Raw genomic sequence first — 20462 nt, 5'->3', positions numbered from 1 at the left:
TCAATATAATTTTAGTAGGAGCAGATATTGAAAACTATCAAATATTTTTTATTCTTACGAGAGGGGAATACCTTTATTAAGGATTCAATATACTTTTAGTAGGAGCAGATATTGAAAACTATCAAATATTTTTTTTATTCTTACGAGAGGGGAATACCTTTATTAAGGATTCAATATAATTTTAGTAGGAGCAGATATTGAAAACTATCAAATATTTTTTTATTCTTACGAGAGGGGAATACCTTTATTAAGGATTCAATATAATTTTAGTAGGAGCAGATATTGAAAACTATCAAATATTTTTTTATTCTTACGAGAGGGGAATACCTTTATTAAGGATTCAATTTTAAAAAACGCAATCAAAACACTTCAACAGATCCAGAGAGGTCTGTCCCCAAAGTGGCTCAGCAGCATAGAGAGCCCCCTGTCTGTGCAGCTTTACTTAAAAAACAAAAACTAAACAACCTGATTTCAATATTTTCTGAATATGTTAAATTTAATAAATGATTTATTTTCCCATGCAACAAGTTTTATAATGTCAAAAAGGTCGTTAAATTTTTTTTTATCTTCATTACTTACAAAAACTTATATCGTAATATTGTATTACATATTTGCTTAATTAATACGCAAAACCTTAATGGATTGATTGGATTTCCTGGATGGTGAAGCTGTTTCCATAAGGCCTTCATAAACTTAATTAGCTACATGTTTATGTACATATACACTCGAGAATATATGCCTCAGATGTAACGCAAACTTAAAAGAATGAATTGGTACTTTCAAAACGGTGAATTAATGTAATCATTTTAATCTATATAGACGAGTTTACATCATCATTCAAAGCAAAATGAAAGGATATCAAACAAAGAGGTTACTGTTCGAATTCGTCACTAGGTTACAAAAACTCCTTCAAGCTAAGGCCAAAGTGATAATTATGTGAGGTTATTGTACTGTATTTGACTGACATTCTTTCATGAAACAAGCCGTTCTTTACATCCAAGACACGCCCTCAACCTGTTGACTGCCAAGTATTTCAGCTGCTACATTACAACTCTAATGCCTCTCCATTTTGTAACTTTTTTCGTGACGCCATTTTGGATCGAAAGTGAAAGAATTTGTAAGTAGGTCAAATGTATGTATAGTGCTGATATCTAGAGTTGACGTTATGTATTATTGAGAAAGAATTAATGAATTAAAGAGTGACCTTATGGTATCGAATTGGGATTCGCTCTTACAGCTCGAGATGGGTTACTAGAACAACGGTTTAATTCCAGTTTTCGACCGAAAAGATCAGTCCAGAACTTGGCAGTGGATGTTGTTGACTAGCTATATTTTTTCTATAGCCGATCATTTGAAAATTAGGGCTATGAAAAGATAGCCTTTGTTTAGCTTTGTGAAAACTATTCAAGCAAACAAATATATCAAATGCACTTTTCTTGTCTGCATACTGTACCTTATAGAATAAAAATATTATGAATACCAACTTCACTTTAGAACACTGCAGAATATACACTTTCTCTTCTGTAGCATGTTTGTAAAAACCTGTTATTTGTTTTATACTGCCCCCTAGTGGCTCAGCGGTATGTCTGCGGACTAACAAAGCTAAAAATCAGGTTTCGATACCCGTGGTGGGCAGAGCACAAATAGCCCATTGTGTAACTTTATGAATAATTCAAAACAACAGCATCTTTTTTTTGGTATTGAAATGCACGCAAAGCCGTTAGAGGGCTATCAACACCAGCTGTTCCTAATTTCGAAGTGACAGACTAGATAAAAGGCAACACCACCCACCAGCAGCAATAGGGTTACTTTTTTAACTAACATTGTGTTATAACGTTCCCACATCTGAAACTAGCGAGCATATTCGACGACATGTTTCGATCTTACAGCTTACAGGTTGTGATTTGACAACCCTGATCATCGTGCCGCACTAAGCCTAAACCTGTTATACAAACATGCTAATGAACAATTTTGGAGTTGGATCCATGATGTTTTCACACTGCTACTGTTCCATATCAGCTGTATTAGTGTCCCCAAGCAAACCAGTGATAAACGTGAGGATCTTTAACGCTAAAATTCTGGGTTCGATTCCCTGTGGCGAATGCAGCTGGTCCGTTAAGACAGCAGACAAAAAGAAAGCGTATTATTGTTACTGTTTAACTTTCATTCAATGAGCTATGTTGAAACGACTAATTTATATTTTTAATCTTTTTTATCCGTCTCCACGTTTTATTATAAAGAACTTCTTTTTCCTTCCTGAACATTTTGTTGAATTTGTGTTGAACTCATACGTGGATAAACACTGTGGTGGAATTGCTCTAATCAACATTTCAGACTTTAAGACAAAGTATTCACTTCTTAACTATGCATGAGAAACATATCTGGGGGAAGGAGTCGCCTCTGGTTAGTTACAGTTAGAAATTAAGCAGTGTTTGCCCGAAACTCCACCACCACCACCATGATGCTGTCACAAACCACAGGGAACACTTTACGAGTCTGAAACGGTTCTCCAGCTGAAATCGATCAAACGTTTTCACGTCGTATTCTCGTTTTCTCGAGCTAGGAAGCGCGTGCTAGGGCGATGCTGCAAGTGCAGAATGTGTATTTGCGCGTGCTCGCCTGGTTGCATTCCGAAGTAGAATGAAGAAGCATGATCCAGTTCAACCCAGCTCGTTCGGTGTGCCATTAAGACTTGGGAATTTACATAGAAAAGTATTCCGTTTCGTTAAATGACGGTGAAAATTCTTTGATTTTTTTGGAACTATTTGGTCTATGTACAAAAAATAACTACAAAACAACAGTTGCGTAGCTAGGATTTACAGCGCCCGCGGACAAAGTCAGTTTTCGCGCCCCCTCGTGACAAAATGTTATACATAATTCCTAATTATGTAACATCAATTTGGCACCCACCCCCGATGTTGCGCCCAGGGACAGATGTACCCCCTTGCGCCCCCCTAGCTACGCCACTGCAAAACAAATGTTTTCGTCAAAATGAAAAATGTAACGGTTAGGCCTATCCCCTCCCCTCCTCTAAAAAACGCGAAAACATGAAAATTTTTATGTCATCTATAATTAAGGATAAACTTCGTAATTCTAAAACTTCGGAAATATTTATGCTTTTGATAGGACTTTTTTATTAGGTGCCTAATAATTTCTCAATGTCTATGTAATTTATTAATCATATTATTTAATTTTAATTGGCGAGTGTTAGCTGCTCCAACCTCGTGAAAAGCGGAACAATAAAGAACAAAAACATTAGACAACCGTAACTTGTTCTGTATAGTATATAAGACTTACTGGAGTGGAACTTTCAAAATAAAGGTTCTTTATAACAACTACTACATCAACGCTATTAAACATACCCACTGCATACTACGCTGGACTACAGTAATTTCAACACTAAAGTGGTAACATTACGAGTTTTCTAACAACAGGTTGCTTAGTCTCCTGCTAGATTTTATTATAAGTCAATTCATTTTATCTAACTCTCATTCACGACATGGCCTGCTGTTATTAGATTTGTAGGGGCGCTTGACTAACAATCTAAAGGTTGCGGGTTCGAATCCCCATCACACCAAACAGCCGTGATAACGTTATAACGTTACGGCTAATCCCACTGTTCGTTGGTAAAAATGTAACCCAAGATTTGGCGATGGGTGATGACGAATAGCTGCATTCCCTCTAGTCTTTCACTGCTAAATTAGGGACGGCTACCGCAAATAGCCCTCGTGTAGAAGAAAAAAATCAAATACTCTTCAAATGTTTAGGATCGTTAAACAGAAAGTAAAGGAACAGAATTGGGAAATATGCAAGGATAATCACAAAAATCAGTAATATAAGTATACACGTAAGAGAAGATATGTGGAAAAACATAGCAAATGAAAAATACATTTGGTAATAAGAAAGTTACATTTTGGTTGGTTTTTTTTTTTTTTTAACTAACGCCTCTGTTTCTATTGTTTACTTATTTTTCCCTTAGCGAGTTTTAAAACTTTTATTTATTGCGCCGAAGTTTGGAAAATTGTTGTCGCTTTTACCCAGAACCTTTCCCTTTTGTTAATATGATCAAACCTTACTTCAAAATAAGTTTTTTTTTTTCAAAACAAGTTTATTCCATTTCAAATTATGTTCACTAGTCCAGAGCTATAAAAAAAACACGTGTTGACAAGTTGGCGAGTGATGTTCTATTATATCAAATAAAATTAAAATTACAGTGGAACCCCTCTAAAGCAGCCATCTTCGGGACTGAGACAAACTGGCCTGATCAGAGGGTTCCACTGTACATAATTAGGGATTATGTAAACAAAAAAAAAAGGGACTATGATTCAATGGCCGCTTTCAAGGGGTGACCGAATCTGAAGTGTGACCGCTTAGAGGAGTTCCATTGTATATCTATAATTTAATAGCGAGTGAAATAATTTTTTTATTTTTACTCTATTTCTATGTGGAACAGACGAAAATAAAACGATTCACTAAGACGAGGCTTTATTAGGCCTAGTAGTTAAACACAAAGTGGCGAGAGTTTGTTGGTTTTTATCAGACCCCCAGTTAATGTGATGTAGCGATAATTGACCTTGTGAGACCTTATCGTTCATGTAAAATGCCAAGAATTAGCTTTATTAAACCTTGTAGTTAGTGTGGTGAAAATTGGCTTTATGTGGCATGGCAGTTAAAGTACACTGGCAAGAAGTCGCTTTATTAGACCTTTCAGTTAACGTAAAGTGGCAAGATATGTCTTTATTAGGCCCCGTGGTTAGCTTGAAGTGGCAAAAATTAGACAATACAGTTAAAGTGTCTAAACTTGGCTCTATTAGACTTTGCATTTAAGAGTGGTAAGAATTGGTTTTTATTAGGCCTTACAGTTAACATAAAGTGGCAAGATATGTCTTTATTAGGCCTTACAGTTAACGTAAAGTGTCAAACACTAGAGGTAGATTTTATTCTAGTTGAGTATAACTTTGTAATCAGTATGCTGTACTGTGGATTCAACAGTAATTGGATCCAGTCCAGTTACAGCAAAATCATGCTCTGTACTAACGGGTTGTAATAGCGACGGTAAAAGGTCATCATTCGAATAAAAAAGCCTTAGGGTGGACGATGGCTCTCTTAACTAGCTGCATTCCCGTTAGTCCGTCAGCTCAGAGTTAGCGACAGTTAATATAATCCTGATGTAATATCTGCCCTTACATCTGAATGAAACAAATTATTCCAGTTAATTGTAACGTAGTAGGCAGAGCACAGATAATCTGTTGTGTATCTTTGCGCTAGACGTAACTATACAACATCTAGACAAATAGATTAGCAACGAAAGAAGAATTCTATGTTTTAAAATTGTATTATTTAAACTGTAAGGTCGTTTTTGAAACATTTTCATGAGAAATAACTGTTCCTTTTTCTAGGTAGCGAGAGTAATTTTAGACGTAAAGTGTATTATAGAGATTAATGTATGTCCACGCAGTATTTTCTAATGCTACACTTATATTAACTTCCATTAAATTTAAATCTATCTTCTCAATAGTTTTTTTATTTATTTCTTTTTTACCAGGAATATTAAAAGGAAATATTCAAGTCATGAAACAGGGTATGTGAAATATCGAATCACGATAATGCACGTGCGTTAGAAAGTCTTAAACTTACCCAGTTGTTTTTTTTTTTTGGCGTGTTTTTCAAAGAAAATTCCACTTTTTGTCAATTGGTTTCGTGATTCCACACCTCCTGTAGTACAAAATGCCAAGTATTTTGCTCATAGAGAATTCACAATAGATTGGCAATTAACTTAAGCCTTTTCTCTATCAAATGTTTCTGGTTAAGTTATAACATTTGGTTCATTATTTTTCCACTTGACTTCCAATAACTCTTTTCGTTGCACAACAATACTTAGGCTTAGGTTGAACTTCATTTTCTAGTCACGAACGTCTCGTCTGTGTAATATATACCCACAATATCCATAATTTCTATCATGGAATTTAAATTACGTTTGTCATATAACCATTGAAACTCGTAAAAATTAAGACTTTATATGTTATTATAAAGTATAAATAAATACACAAAATGCTAACATTTATATCTTTAACATTAAGTGAACTGCACCTTTTTATTCGTCCAGTATCAGATATTTCAAACATATAAATCAGTTATATGTCCATAAGATATTGGGTGCAGTGTACAAGTATGGGTGTCCCAAAGGGAGATCAGGCCCGACATGGCCAGGTGGCTAAGGCACTCGACTCGTAATCTGAGGGTCGCAAATTCGAATCCCCGTCGCACCAAACATGCTCGTCCTCCCAGCCGTGGGGACGTTATAATGTGATGGTCAATCCCACTATTCGTTAGTATCAAAACAAACAAACAAACAAACCAAATGGAGATCATGTTATATAGGTTTTACGAAGAGGGGGTTAACAACACCTTTACATGCTAATTTGAGATCCATGTCATATTCAAGCATCAAGAGGCATGCGTCATATAAGTGTAACGAACGAATAAATAAATTTTAAAATCTCGTCCAGGATTGACAATGAGCAGAAGTTAATAATAAACGAAAGTCTATCAATTAATGCTTCCCAGTGGCACAGCAGACTTGTACTGCTAGAAACCGGGTGTCGATACCCGTGGTGGGCAGAGCACAAATATACCATAAAACAATCTGTCAATAATAGACTTAAATCAAGGTTGAGTGAACAAAATAGTATGATTTACTTGATATAGATAAATATCTATCTTGAACGTTTAATAATCTGTAGCTATAACTTAATCCAAAAGACACTGACTACTGTTTTTAAGATACCATTAGCACGTGGTGTAGAGTTAAAGGCAGTTGAAATAGCTGACCTGGCTGATGATCTGGTGGTTCTCTGACATTTATTTTCACTTCTATCTGTCTTCATCAAGCCTAAGATTGATCAAAATGCCCTCTCATCACCAGTTAACTAGCTGTTTGGCGATTTCAAACAGCTTTCAGAACCTATATTACACTGGAATTTTCAGCTTTTAACGGCACCTTATTTGCACTTTTGAACAATTGACCACTGGTAAACACAACACTTGACGTCACTATAGAGCTTTCTTTACCCGATTGTTGAATTGACTATAACTTTTACGAGGTGCCCACATCTGAAAATGTGGACAATATCCAGGAGAATAATATTCCAAACCCCTTGTCTTTCGGTCCGCGGCCATAGACGCTAACCATTAGACCACGCCCGAGCCAATATATTAAATAACTGTCAACAATTTCTTATTTCATGAGTAACATGTTTATAAAGCATCTGCAGGAACACAGCTTTTGCGCTTCTACGATTAGGCCTTTTTTTAAATCCAGTTCACTTTTCATTACTAATTCCATAGATGTGTAATGGACAATGAACTCAGACTTAGACACTGCAAAAAGTACCCAACCGTTGAAACAAAATACGCACAGACTATAAAAGTCTGGCTGTAGTTTTGTGTTATTAAGAAGTGCTGATTTAAAACCAAACAAAAGTTTATCTTACATTGAAAATCTGGTGTTGACAGGTTACTGTAACAGCCCAACATTTCCTACATAAGTAGCCATCTAGTGACTTGAAAAGTTTTATTCATTATTATTATCACACATCTTGCCTTGAATATATTTTGATGGCATTTCGGAAAACTTACGTATACTTTCTGGTCGATTACGCGTTCCTAATGGAGAACTCTTGTGTGATCTATTTTCCTATAGGAACAAAAAAAGAAGACTGTTTTTGATTGGTTATTTTTGTCAGTAAGCCTAACTTTAAACAAAGCTATAAAGCTTTAAAGCGCAAGCTATTTATTTCCTTTATTAATTTTCGTCCGCTGAATTTAATGCTTACATAGCTTTACATAAGCTATTTCACTAACCTGAAGAAGGAACCGGTTAGTGTTCACAAAACATAATATTCAAGACAAGATATCTGATGGTGGAAGTGTTTCTAATTATTACCTTTTGAAAATACGGTTTTCCAAACAGAATTCAGTAATTGCTCAGAAACTCCTAGTTCTTCGTTTATTACCTATAGAAAATGTAATTTTTCATTGTTATTCCAATATACTTGAAATACTACAATTTAAAAATGCATATGGTACCATTATACTATCCTAATATTTTTGTTCAGTACCTTCGCTTGTTTTCTGTGCGGATAGTTTGATGTGACGTTTAATTATTTAATTTTTTAAGGTATAAACTTTTTTTTTCCTTTTATCGATTATTTTCGTTAAGCCTAGAAATAAACTAACGATAATATTTAGACCTTTTTATTTGATAACAGAGAAATGGTAGAAATAGCTTTCATTATTCATACCACACAGGACTTTATAGTATTATTCAGAATAGTTGAGACTTCCCACTTTTTGTCCTAATGTACGGTCTCCTAAACAGCCCCTTATGTCAAACCTGAAATGTGAGTGGATCAAAGCTGTATGATATTTATCGACTAGTTACACATGTTTTTCAATTTTAAGTTTCATTACAAAACTTCATAACGGGAATCTTTTAAGACACGTAAACCAATACATATGTTCAACTCATTTAACAGGAATAAATGATTCTTTCATTGTGTAGCAGATTTCGTAAGATTATCAGAGCTTCCAAGTAGATGGAAAAAAAAAACACTTGTCCAAAATATTTTTTTTTAAAACTTGGAACGTAATGAACTTCCGCAAAATCTGAAATTAATTCTTACTACTTCAAAGCATCATTTGTAATCAATACATAAAAGCGCTGTTGTTGTTTTTTAAGTACGAACAGAGATAGGAAATATAAAGTGCATCTATTCAAAAGTTCTGAAACGTCGACTGTCTGGAGAAAGACGTGGCAAAAAATGAGGAAACAGTACCGTATGAATTTGGAAAAAAAATGAGTTGCTAAAATGAATAAGGTTGCAGCAAACATGAATTAGAAACAGCAGTTAGAAGCGTGCGGTAGCCCGGCATGGCCAAGCGTGTTAAGGCGTGCGACTCGTAATCCGAGGGTCGCGGGTTCGCATCCCCTCGCGCTAAACATGCTCGCCCTTTCAGCCGTGGGTGCGTTATAATGTGACGGTCAATCCCACTATTCGTTAGTAAAAGAGTAGCCCAAGAGTTGGCGGTGGGTAGTGATGACTAGCTGCTTTCCCTCTAGTCTTACACTGCTAAATTAGGGACGGCTAGCACAGATAGCCCTCGAGTAGCTTTGTATGAAATTCAAAAAACAAACAAACAATAGAAGTGTGTGTGTATTTTAAAATTCTGATACTATAATAAAAACTGTTGATTAAAAAAGCAATTGAAGTAAAGAGTTATTTGTTTGTTTGTTTGTTTGAATTTCGCGCAAAGCTACTCGAGGGCTATCTGCGCTATCCGTTCCTAATTTAGCAGTGTAAGGGAAGGCAAACTAATAATCACCACCTACCGCCAATTCTTGGGTTATATTTTTTAAACTAACAAATAATGAGATTGGCCAAACATTGTAGCGCCCCCACGGCCGAAAGGGTTAGTATGTTTGCTGTGTCGGAGATTTAAACCCTTGACCTTCAGATTACGAGTCCAGAGCCCTAACCACCTAACTATAACGGACACTTTGTTTTAAAATTTGGTATTATTTGTTTGGAATTTAACACAAAGCTACGCAATTGACTACCTCTGCTCTGCCCATCACAGGTATCGAAACCTGATTTCTAGCGTTGTTAGTTCCAAGTCAAATCGCTGTGCTAGTGGGGGCCAGGTATTAATTATAAAATAGTCGTTTCAATAGGTGGAAAAAGTTTTAACGACTTTTTTCACTTTTTTATTCGGGGGTAAATAATAACTACATTTGTCTTTTATATTTAGTTATTTTAACTTACCAATAAATTCGATAATTTCGAGACCAGATAGTGTTTAATATTTTAGTATCTGAATCTGTAATGTTTTGAAAATTGTATTTTCGAATATCTCATTAACGGTGCTTCTATATCACCAACTTTATTTTGATATATCTCTCAATGTGCTTTTTTAAATTTTATTAACTATAGACCCGAGCGTGTTCTAAAGAGTGCCAGCTTCAGACAACGCGTGCTTTCGTCTGGTTGTCTTGCCCCTTGTTCGTTAGGAATGTCTCTGCCTGATTGTTTGGCGCACTTTAAATCGTTCAGGTGAACAAATAAACATATTAATTGTAATTTATTATGTTACCAACCGTATTTCTAAAAACCTGACTACATTTTATCACATGACCTCTATAAACTAATTTCTTTTTGTTAACTTGAGTAAACTTCCTTTTCATACTGTATGCCTACGAAACTGTAGTTGGCTTTGTAGAAACGGTATTAAAATTAGAAATTGACATTTAACAAATAAATTAGTAGTGTTAAATGTTTGCTTGCACTAAACATGTACATTCATGAAATCAGCCTGGGAACAAGAGTTGTTTTTTACTCCCACACTGAGCTGTAGTTTTCACGTTCAAAACGCGCCACGTCAGTGGTTGATGTTGGCGCTCTAACACAGTCAACATCTATTGTTAGATTCTTAGTTCATTAATTTTCTGTCGTCGAAAGTGTCTGGTGATCCAGGAAGGAAAACAGAACGTTGGAGGAAGCGCAAATCTACAGCAATGTAAAAATAAAAAGGTAACACTGTTTGTTACTGTACTCGCGGTTTTGCCTGAAACTGCAACAAGGCCTGAACATGTAACAGAAAGGATCAAAGAGATCGTGTTTTAATTCTGTTGTGGCCAGTGTATGAATGAAGCTAAACCCACAACTTCTTACTTTCTGTCGTGGTTATTTTTTCCCATAAGATTTCTAATCGTCATCATGAACAAGGACTATTTCTTGATGCTCCTACGTCTTAAAACCTGATAACATGTCAAGAACAAATAAACAGAAAATATTTAATTACATACCCCCCTCCTTCGCAACGGTAGCTCAGCAGAATGTCTGAAGATTTATCATAGTAATAACTGTTTTTTGACATCCCTGGTGAGCACATTATGTTGCTTGGGGTTAACAACTTATAAAGCTAAAACTAGGGTTTCGATATCCCTAGTGGGCACAGTGTGTAGCTAAAAATCAGATTTCATTACCTGTGTAGCTTTGAGCTTAAAATCAACAAACCACATTTAATTACATCAATCATTCTTGAAAATAATGTTTCTATATGATATGCATTAATTTTAAACACTACATCACTTGAAGGAGTTTTATTGATACAGTTAAAGTTTCAAGACGAATCATTAAGTTATTTCTAAGTTGTGATATTCAACACGTGTACGTATAATTGTTCTTAATTATTCTATTGATGTGTATTTATTACGTCACACAGAACGATCAGAAATTAAAACTGAGTTCTCATTTCTTTACTTAGTTCATCCGAATTTTATCACTAGTTTTTCTTTTCTTGTAGAGTTTTTTTACTGAGAAGTTTATTACAATGAGACCAGAAAACAAGATGTTTTCGGAGGATTTACTTCACGCATTATGAATGGATCGATATTTGCTTAGAATGTCAAGGGCCGCCTCTTCTAGAGTTTCAATTAGTTGCTAATGAGAGGTACTGGATTAGATTTAATAAGCTCACTCTTTGATCTTATTTATTCTCTTAACCACAATAAAGGTTGAACTTAATTCATTTTTTTCAAACTTTTACAAAATTAAGCCTAATCTCTAACTAACTGAACGTTTTATATTTCAATACAACTTTGATCATACTGAAACGTTTTCCTCGCGCTTGGTATCTCTTTCAGTCCTATCACGTTTCAGTGAGATTTCGAAGCAGCTAGCAGCTATATGGAGCTTCTAGAAAAATCTAAGAAAAATTTTTTAAAAACTAAACCCATTCTCTAAAAACGTATACAGAAAGATATAAAAATACTGGTTACTTAGCATCTGTCTCACTGAGTTTTGTGTAACCACTTTAATAACTATACCAAAGTTTTAGTTAAAAATCAAATTATTGAGTACGAAACCTGTTTCGTCTCCCAGTCTGTTTTTCCGCCGGATTTCTAATCCCTTAGAGGATCGAATTTACGAGTAATAGGCGAACTGACTATTACCCTTGCAAGAACATTGAATTAGTCTTACCAATTTTGTTTTCACCTTTGTCCTATCACACCACACAAAATATACCTGTTTTCACTACAACACCAAACAATTCAAACCAACAGGAAAGGAAGTCTTGTAGTTTTACTTTGTGTATACACCATATCACACTTAATTTAAAGTAACTTTTCAATACGTGTACCGAATACGTCTGTAAGAACATTTGGTAATCGAAGTCAAACATATGTATTTTTGATAAAAATTTAAAGGATTCTCAGCTGTTTCGAATAAATCTTCGAAATTCTAAGAAATAAGGCATAAGAAGGTGTGTTTTTTTACTAATTTATTGTTTATCATGTTATCACACTTTCATAGTTACACTGTAAATGGTGTTTGTTCAGAACTCCTCCAAAAGTCTTACAATACATAGATACTCCTTATTTTAAGATAATAGATTATAAAGAGTAAAAAACGCTAAGGCAACAACAACCACCAACGTTTAGGCTACTCTTGCTTGATCAATTAGAAGCAGTAACCGTTCACACTTAGGCTTAACAATGGCGCCAAAGTACGAAGTATGTTTTCGCAGCAGTGGCTCGCGAACTGTATCTTAAATAAAGCCTATCTTTAATATTAACTTGGCAATGATATTATTTTAAGATAAACAGTAAGGTTTACACATCTTTTGTACTCTTGCTTCTTACATTGTTCTTTACGTAAATGGTCTAAGTACAAGACCATGAATTATCAAACCACGCATTAAAGAATCAAATTTGCCAAAAATGGTAAACGATTCATGATTAAATTCCTTTTAAGCGGTCGGTTGATTACCGCTTATCAGTTCATATATTATTCTAATCTTGTTAATCTAGACGGATAAGCAATGTGTTTCACTCTAATCTTGTTAATCTGGACGGATAAGTAATATGTTTCAACCTAATCTTATTAATCTGGACGGATAAGCAATGTGTTTCACTCTAATCTTGTTAATCTGGACGGATAAGCAATGTGTTTCACTCTAATCTTGTTAATCTGGACGGATAAGCAATGTGTTTCACTCTAATCTTGTTAATCTGGACGGATAAGCAATGTATTTCACTCTAATCTTGTTAATCTGGACGGATAAGCAATGTGTTTCACTCTAATCTTGTTAATCTGGACGGATAAGCAATGTGTTTCACTCTAATCTTGTTAATCTGGACGGATAAGTAATGTGTTTCACTCTAATCTTATTAATCTGAACGAATAAGCAATGTGTTTCGGAGCCACAGGACACGTACAAACTGAGTGAAATAATAAATTTTGTGGTATAAAAAGTAAGCATCATAAATTTATCACGAAATTTGATGACAACATTCGTGTGACCGGTCAATGCTACGTTTTCTTTAAACAACGTTATTTCATGTCAGGATAACATTAACACCAGAAATCACGAAAAAGACTCTCATGTCTTCAAAATTCGGGCTCACAATTTAGCTTTCATCGTGTTTAAAAATAATTAAGAAAATTACAGATACTTTTCGCCAAGCGTACGACTGGAATTTTGAAGACTGCAACATGAGTCTTGTATTAAAATGTTAATAAACAAATAATTCTCCACATCAGAAATGCGCTGACCTCCGTCTTTTTGTCAGGGTTTCTTCAAACATTAGTTGGAAACTGGTTACGTGATTCATTGTAAGATTAAATATCATGCATAATATCCAGGCGCTGAGAAAGAGATGAAATACAAATCAAAAACTTTCTATTCAAGTAACCGATCTTTTTAACAACCTGATATTTTATACAGTGGAGAATCAGTTTGATACATTCAATCTTTGCTTTAACAGCGTTATGTAACAAGCTCCAACGTACAGTTTATTGATATATTTGAGTGAGAGGTATAAGGTTTGCTATGAATGATATACTTGACTTACCTCTAATGTACTACTATGGGAATATAAAGTTTGGTGTGCATGGTATAATGGTATAATATAAAGTTTGGTGTGCATGGTATAATATAAAGTTTGGTGTGCATGGTATAATGGTATAATATAAAGTTTGGTGTCTATGGTATAATGGTATAATATAAAGTTTGCTGTGCATGGTATAATGGTATAATATAAAGTTTGGTGTGTATGGTATAATGGTATAATATAACGTTTGGTGTATGGTATAATATAAAGTTTGGTGTCCATAGTATAATGGTATAATATAAAGTTTGGTGTGCATGGTATAATATAAAGTTTGGTGTGCATGGTATAATGGTATAATATAACGTTTGGTGTATGGTATAATATAAAGTTTGGTGTGCATGGTATAATGGTATAATATAAAGTTTGGTGTGCATGGTATAATGGTATAATATAAAGTTTGGTGTGTATGGTATAATGGTATAATATAAAGTTTGGTGTGTATGGTATAATGGTATAATATAAAGTTTGGTGTGCATGGTATAATATAACGTTTGGTGTATGGTATAATATAAAGTTTGGTGTGCATGGTATAATGGTATAATATAAAGTTTGGTGTGCATGGTATAATGGTATAATATAAAGATTGGTGTGTATGGTATAATATAAAGTTTGGTGTGCATGGTATAATGGTATAATATAAAGTTTGGTGTGCGCATGGTATAATGGTATAATATAAAGTTTGGTGTGTATGGTATAATGGTATAATATAAAGTTTGGTGTGCATGGTATAATGGTATAATATAAAGTTTCGTGTGCATGGTATAATGGTATAATATAAAGTTTGGTGTACATGGTATAATGGTATAATATAAAGTTTGGTGTGCATGGTATAATGGTATAATATAAAGTTTGGTGTGTATGGTATAATGGTATAATATAAAGTTTGGTGTGCATGGTATAATGGTATAATATAAAGTTTGGTGTGCATGGTATAATGGTATAATATAAAGTTTGGTGTGTATGGTATAATGGTATAATATAAAGTTTGGTGTGTATGGTATAATGGTATAATATAAAGTTTGGTGTGCATGGTATAATGGTATAATATAAAGTTTGGTGTGTATAAAGTATAATGGTATAATATAAAGTTTGGTGTGGTATGGTATAATGGTATAATATAAAGTTTGGTGTGTATGGTATAATGGTATAATATAAAGTTTGGTGTGCATGGTATAATGGTATAATATAAAGTTTGGTGTGTATGGTATAATGGTATAATATAAAGTTTGGTGTGCATGGTATAATGGTATAATATAAAGTTTGGTGTGCATGGTATAATGGTATAATATAAAGTTTGGTGTGCATGGTATAATGGTATAATATAAAGTTTGGTGTGCATGGTATAATGGTATAATATAAAGTTTGGTGTGTATGATATAATATAAAGTTTGGTGTGTATGGTATAATATAAAGTTTGGTGTGCATGGTATAATGGTATAATATAAAGTTTGGTGTCTATGGTATAATGGTATAATATAAAGTTTGCTGTGCATGGTATAATATAAAGTTTGGTGTGTATGGTATAATGGTATAATATAAAGTTTGGTGTGTATGGTATAATGGTATAATATAAAATTTAGTGTGTATGGTATAATATAAAGTTTGGTGTGCATGGTATAATATAAAGTTTGGTGTGCATGGTATAATGGTATAATATAAAGTTTGGTGTGCATGGTATAATGGTATAATATAAAGTTTGGTGTGTATGGTATAATGGTATAATATAAAGTTTGGTGTGCATGGTATAATGGTATAATATAAAGTTTGGTGTGTATGGTATAATATAAAGTTTGGTGTGTATGGTATAATATAAAGTTTGGTGTGCATGGTATAATGGTATAATATAAAGTTTGGTGTAAAATATATGTATGGTATAATATATAAAGTTTGCTGTGTGCATGGTATAATATAAAGTTTGGTGTGTATGGTATAATGGTATAATAAAAGTTTGGTGTGTATGGTATAATATAAATAAAGTTTGGTGTGCATGGTATAATATAAAGTTTGGTGTGTATGGTATAATATAAAGTTTGGTGTGCATGGTATAATGGTATAATATAAAGTTTGGTGTGCATGGTATAATGGTATAATATAAAGTTTGGTGTGTATGGTATAATATAAAGTTTGGTGTGTATGGTATAATATAATATAAAGTTTGGTGTGCATGGTATAATGGTATAATATAAAGTTTGGTGTGTATGGTATAATGGTATAATATAAAGTTTGGTATGTATGGTATAATATAAAGTTTGGTGTGCATGGTATAATGGTATAATATAAAGTTTGGTGTGCATGGTATAATGGTATAATATAAAGTTTGGTGTGCATGGTATAATGGTATAATATAAAGTTTGGTGTGTATGATATAATATAAAAGTTTGGTGGTGTGGTATAATGGTATAATATAAAGTTTGGTGTGCATGGTATAATGGTATAATATAAAGTTTGGTGTGTATGGTATAATGGTAGAATATAAAGTTTGGTATGTATGGTATAATATAAAGTTTGGTGTGCATGGTATAATGGTATAATATAAAGTTTGGTGTGCATGGTATAATGGTATAACATAAAGTTTGGTGTGTATGGCATAATGGTATAATATAAAGTTTGGTGTGTATGGTATAATGGTATAATATAAAGTTTGGTGTGTATGGTATAATGGTATAATATAAAGTTTGGTGTGTATGGTATAATGGTACAAGACAGTCAGATAATCCATTGTGTAGCTTTGTGCTTAATTTGAAAACAAACAAACTATAATGTATTTCTGTGGGGACATTACTTTGGTGTGATGTGTGATGTGATTATATGGGAGCATCTGTTCAGTTACATAAGTATTCACAAAATAATGACAGGCTAGTATAAGTGTTATTACTGAATTATGTATGCTATGTTTGTATGAACATAGTTAATATGAAGGCACATAGTAATCAGTGCCCTATATATTGGTGTGAAAATATCTATGGGAATATGTATATGTCACTGAAATATAAATATCTCTGTGTGTATGTGTAATGACTTGTATGAAAATACCTGATGGAGTACATATGCTAGTGTTTAGTTATATGTGTACTCTTCAAAACAAGAAACGCAAAAGGGATATTTTTGTTATTTTAAAGAGAAATATATGTAATAACGTTACAAGCTCAGAGTATGTGATGTTACACGTGTTAAGGCACTGATTGTCAGACCAAAATGACAATAAAAGTTGTGCACTTTGAAAACGGAGGAAAACATCGGATTTTTCGTCAAAACGCATTCGTGTCCAATAAATTTGTTTGAGAGATCTGAATGTTCTGCAAGTGCAACATGTGCAAAATCCCTATAAAAGTAACGGGTTCTCGGTTTACATAGTCAGTGTTAAGCCACCGACACGCAATACAGTTACGCCAAGACTGACTGAAGCACAACGCAACCATGCCATTGGTCGCTTGGAAGCAGGCGAATTTCGATCAGATGTTGCCAGAGTTGTGAATGTCCACCCAAGCACCATCACAAGGCTATGGAATCGTCACCAACAACATGGATCAACTCGTGACTGTCTACGATCTGGCAGACCTTGTGTGACCACGCCCGCACAAGATCACAACATCCGGTTATGTCACCTTCGGGATAGGACCACCACTGCGACGTCTACTGCCTCAACCATACCAGGGCTGCGTAGGATTTCCGATCAGACCGTACGCAACCGTCTACGAGATCCAGGAATCCGACCTCTACGTCCAGTCAGAGGCGTCATCCTCACCCAGCATCATCGTCAAGCACGGCTGCAGTGGACTCGGGCACATCGGGTATGGCCTCATCGACGATGGAGGCATGTTTGGTTCAGCGATGAATCACGTTTTATGCTTCGTAGGCAGGATGGAAGGACCCGTGTTTACCGTCGCCGAGGTGAACTTTTTGCAAAAAACTGTGTGCAGGATGTTGACAGATATGGTGGTGACAGCATCATGATGTGGGCTACCATCGCCTACAATGCCAGAACAGACCTTTTGCACATTCGAGGGAATCTTACGGCTCAACGATACGTCGACAAGATTCTTAGGCCCCATGTGCAAATCATCATGGTGAACGTCAACGACGTTTTTCAACATGACAACGCCCGTCCTCACACAGCCCAACTCACCACTGTCTTCTTGAGACACCACAACATCAACGTTCTTCCCTGGCCCACCCGATCACCAGATTTAAACGCCATCGAACATCTTTGAGACGAGTTGGACCGACGACTGCGACGGCGACAACCTCAACCGCAGACTCTACCTCAGTTTGCAGCAGCTTTGCAGGCTGAGTGGACAGCCATTTAACAGGATGTGATTCGTCATCTCATCGCTTCCATGGGCAGGAGTTGCCAAGCGGTTATTGATGCTCACGGGGGGCATACTCGTTATTGACGTTGAGTGACGTTAAACTTCACCTAGTGAGCGTGGACTTCGCCTTTGCAGACTATGGATGTTCAGCAGTGAATGTGCAAAGTTTTACACATGTCATACATAACTACCCGGAATAAACTTGTAAACAATTTGTCTCATATTTTGCCTTTTGCGTTTCTTTTTTTGAAGAGTATATATATGTATGTATGTACGTAGATATCTTTATGTATACATGTCGAGCAGATATCAACAAATTAGGTCGAGTAACCTTTCACGACAACCTTTTATCAGTTCATGTCTAGCTGACCGATATGCTGGTTTATATGTAGGTATCTACTGATGTTTATATGATGTGCTACTATGGAATTGTATGTTGTGTTGGCGTAAATTGAAGTATTTTCTAATTTGTCTAAGATGAGCTGCTATGAAAGTATCAATACAGATATGTATGTTGTGTTGGTGTAAATGAAAGTATCAACACAGATATGTATGTTGTGTTGGTGTAAATGGAAGTATCAACAGAGATATGTATATTGTATTGGTGTAATTGAAAGTATCAACACAGATATGTAAGTTGTGTTGGTGTAAATAAAAGTATCAATACAGATATGTATGTTGTGTTGGTGTAAATAAAAGTATCAACACAGATATGTATGTTGTGTTGGTGTAAATAAAAGTATCAACACAGATATGTATGTTGTGTTGGTGTAAATGAAAGTATCAACACAGATATATATATTGTATTGGTGTAATTGAAAGTATCAACACAGATATGTAAGTTGTATTGGTGTAAATGGAAGTATCAACACAGATATGAATGTTGTGTTGATGTAAATGGAAATATCAACACAGATATGTATGTTGTGTTGGTGTAAATGAAAGTATCAACACAGATATGAATGTTGTGTTGGTGTAAATGGAAGTATCAACACAGATATGTATGTTGTGTTGGTGTAAATGGAAGTATCAACACAGATATGTATGTTGTGTTGGTGTAAATGGAAGTATCAATACAGATATGTATGTTGTGTTGGTGTAAATGGAAGTATCAATACAGATATGTATGTTGTGTTAGTGTAAATGGAAGTATCAATACAGATATGTAAGTTGTGTTGATGTAAATGGAAATATCAAAACAGATATGTATGTTGTGTTGATGTAAATGGAAGTATCAATACAGATATGTATGTTGTGTTGTTGTAAATGAGAAAAGTATCAACACAGATATGTAAGTTGTGTTGGTGTAAATGGAAGTATCAATACAGATATGTATGTTGTGTTGGTGTAAATGAAAGTATCAACACAGATATGTATGTTGTGTTGGTGTAAATGGAAGTATCAATACAGATATGATTGTTGTGTTGGTGTAAGTGGAAGTATCAATACAGATATGTATGTTGTGTTGGTGTAAATGGAAGTATCAATACAGATATGTATGTTGTGTTGGTGTAAATGAAAGTATCAACACAGATATGTATGTTGCGTTGGTGTAAATGGAAGTATCAACAGAGATATGTATGTTGTGTTGGTGTAAATGGAAGTATCAATACAGATATGTATGTTGTGTTGGTGTAAATGGAAGTACCAACACAGATATGTAAGTTGTGTTGGTGTAAATAAAAGTATCAACACAGATATGTATGTTGTGTTGGTGTAAATGAAAGTATCAACACAGATATGTAAGTTGTGTTGGTGTAAATGGAAGTATCAACACAGATATGAATGTTGTGTTGATGTAAATGGAAGTATCAACACAGATATGTATGTTGTGTTGGTGTAAATGAAAGTATCAACACTGATATATATATATTGTATTGGTGTAAATGGAAGTATCAACACAGATATGAATGTTGTGTTGGTGTAAATAAAAGTATCAACACAGATATGTATGTTGTATTGGTGTAATTGAAAGTATCAACACAGATATGTAAGTTGTGTTGGTGTAAATAAAAGTATCAATACAGATATGTATGTTGTGTTGGTGTAAATAAAAGTATCAACACAGATATGTATGTTGTGTTGGTGTAAATAAAAGTATCAACACAGATATGTATGTTGTGTTGGTGTAAATGAAAGTATCAACACAGATATATATATTGTATTGGTGTAATTGAAAGTATCAACACAGATATGTA

The sequence above is a fragment of the Tachypleus tridentatus genome, chromosome 3 (genome assembly GCF_004210375.1).
Source record: "Tachypleus tridentatus isolate NWPU-2018 chromosome 3, ASM421037v1, whole genome shotgun sequence".
NCBI lineage: Eukaryota > Metazoa > Arthropoda > Merostomata > Xiphosura > Limulidae > Tachypleus > Tachypleus tridentatus.
The sequence above is the reverse complement of the archived record's forward strand: the minus strand, read 5'-3'. Positions refer to the sequence as shown.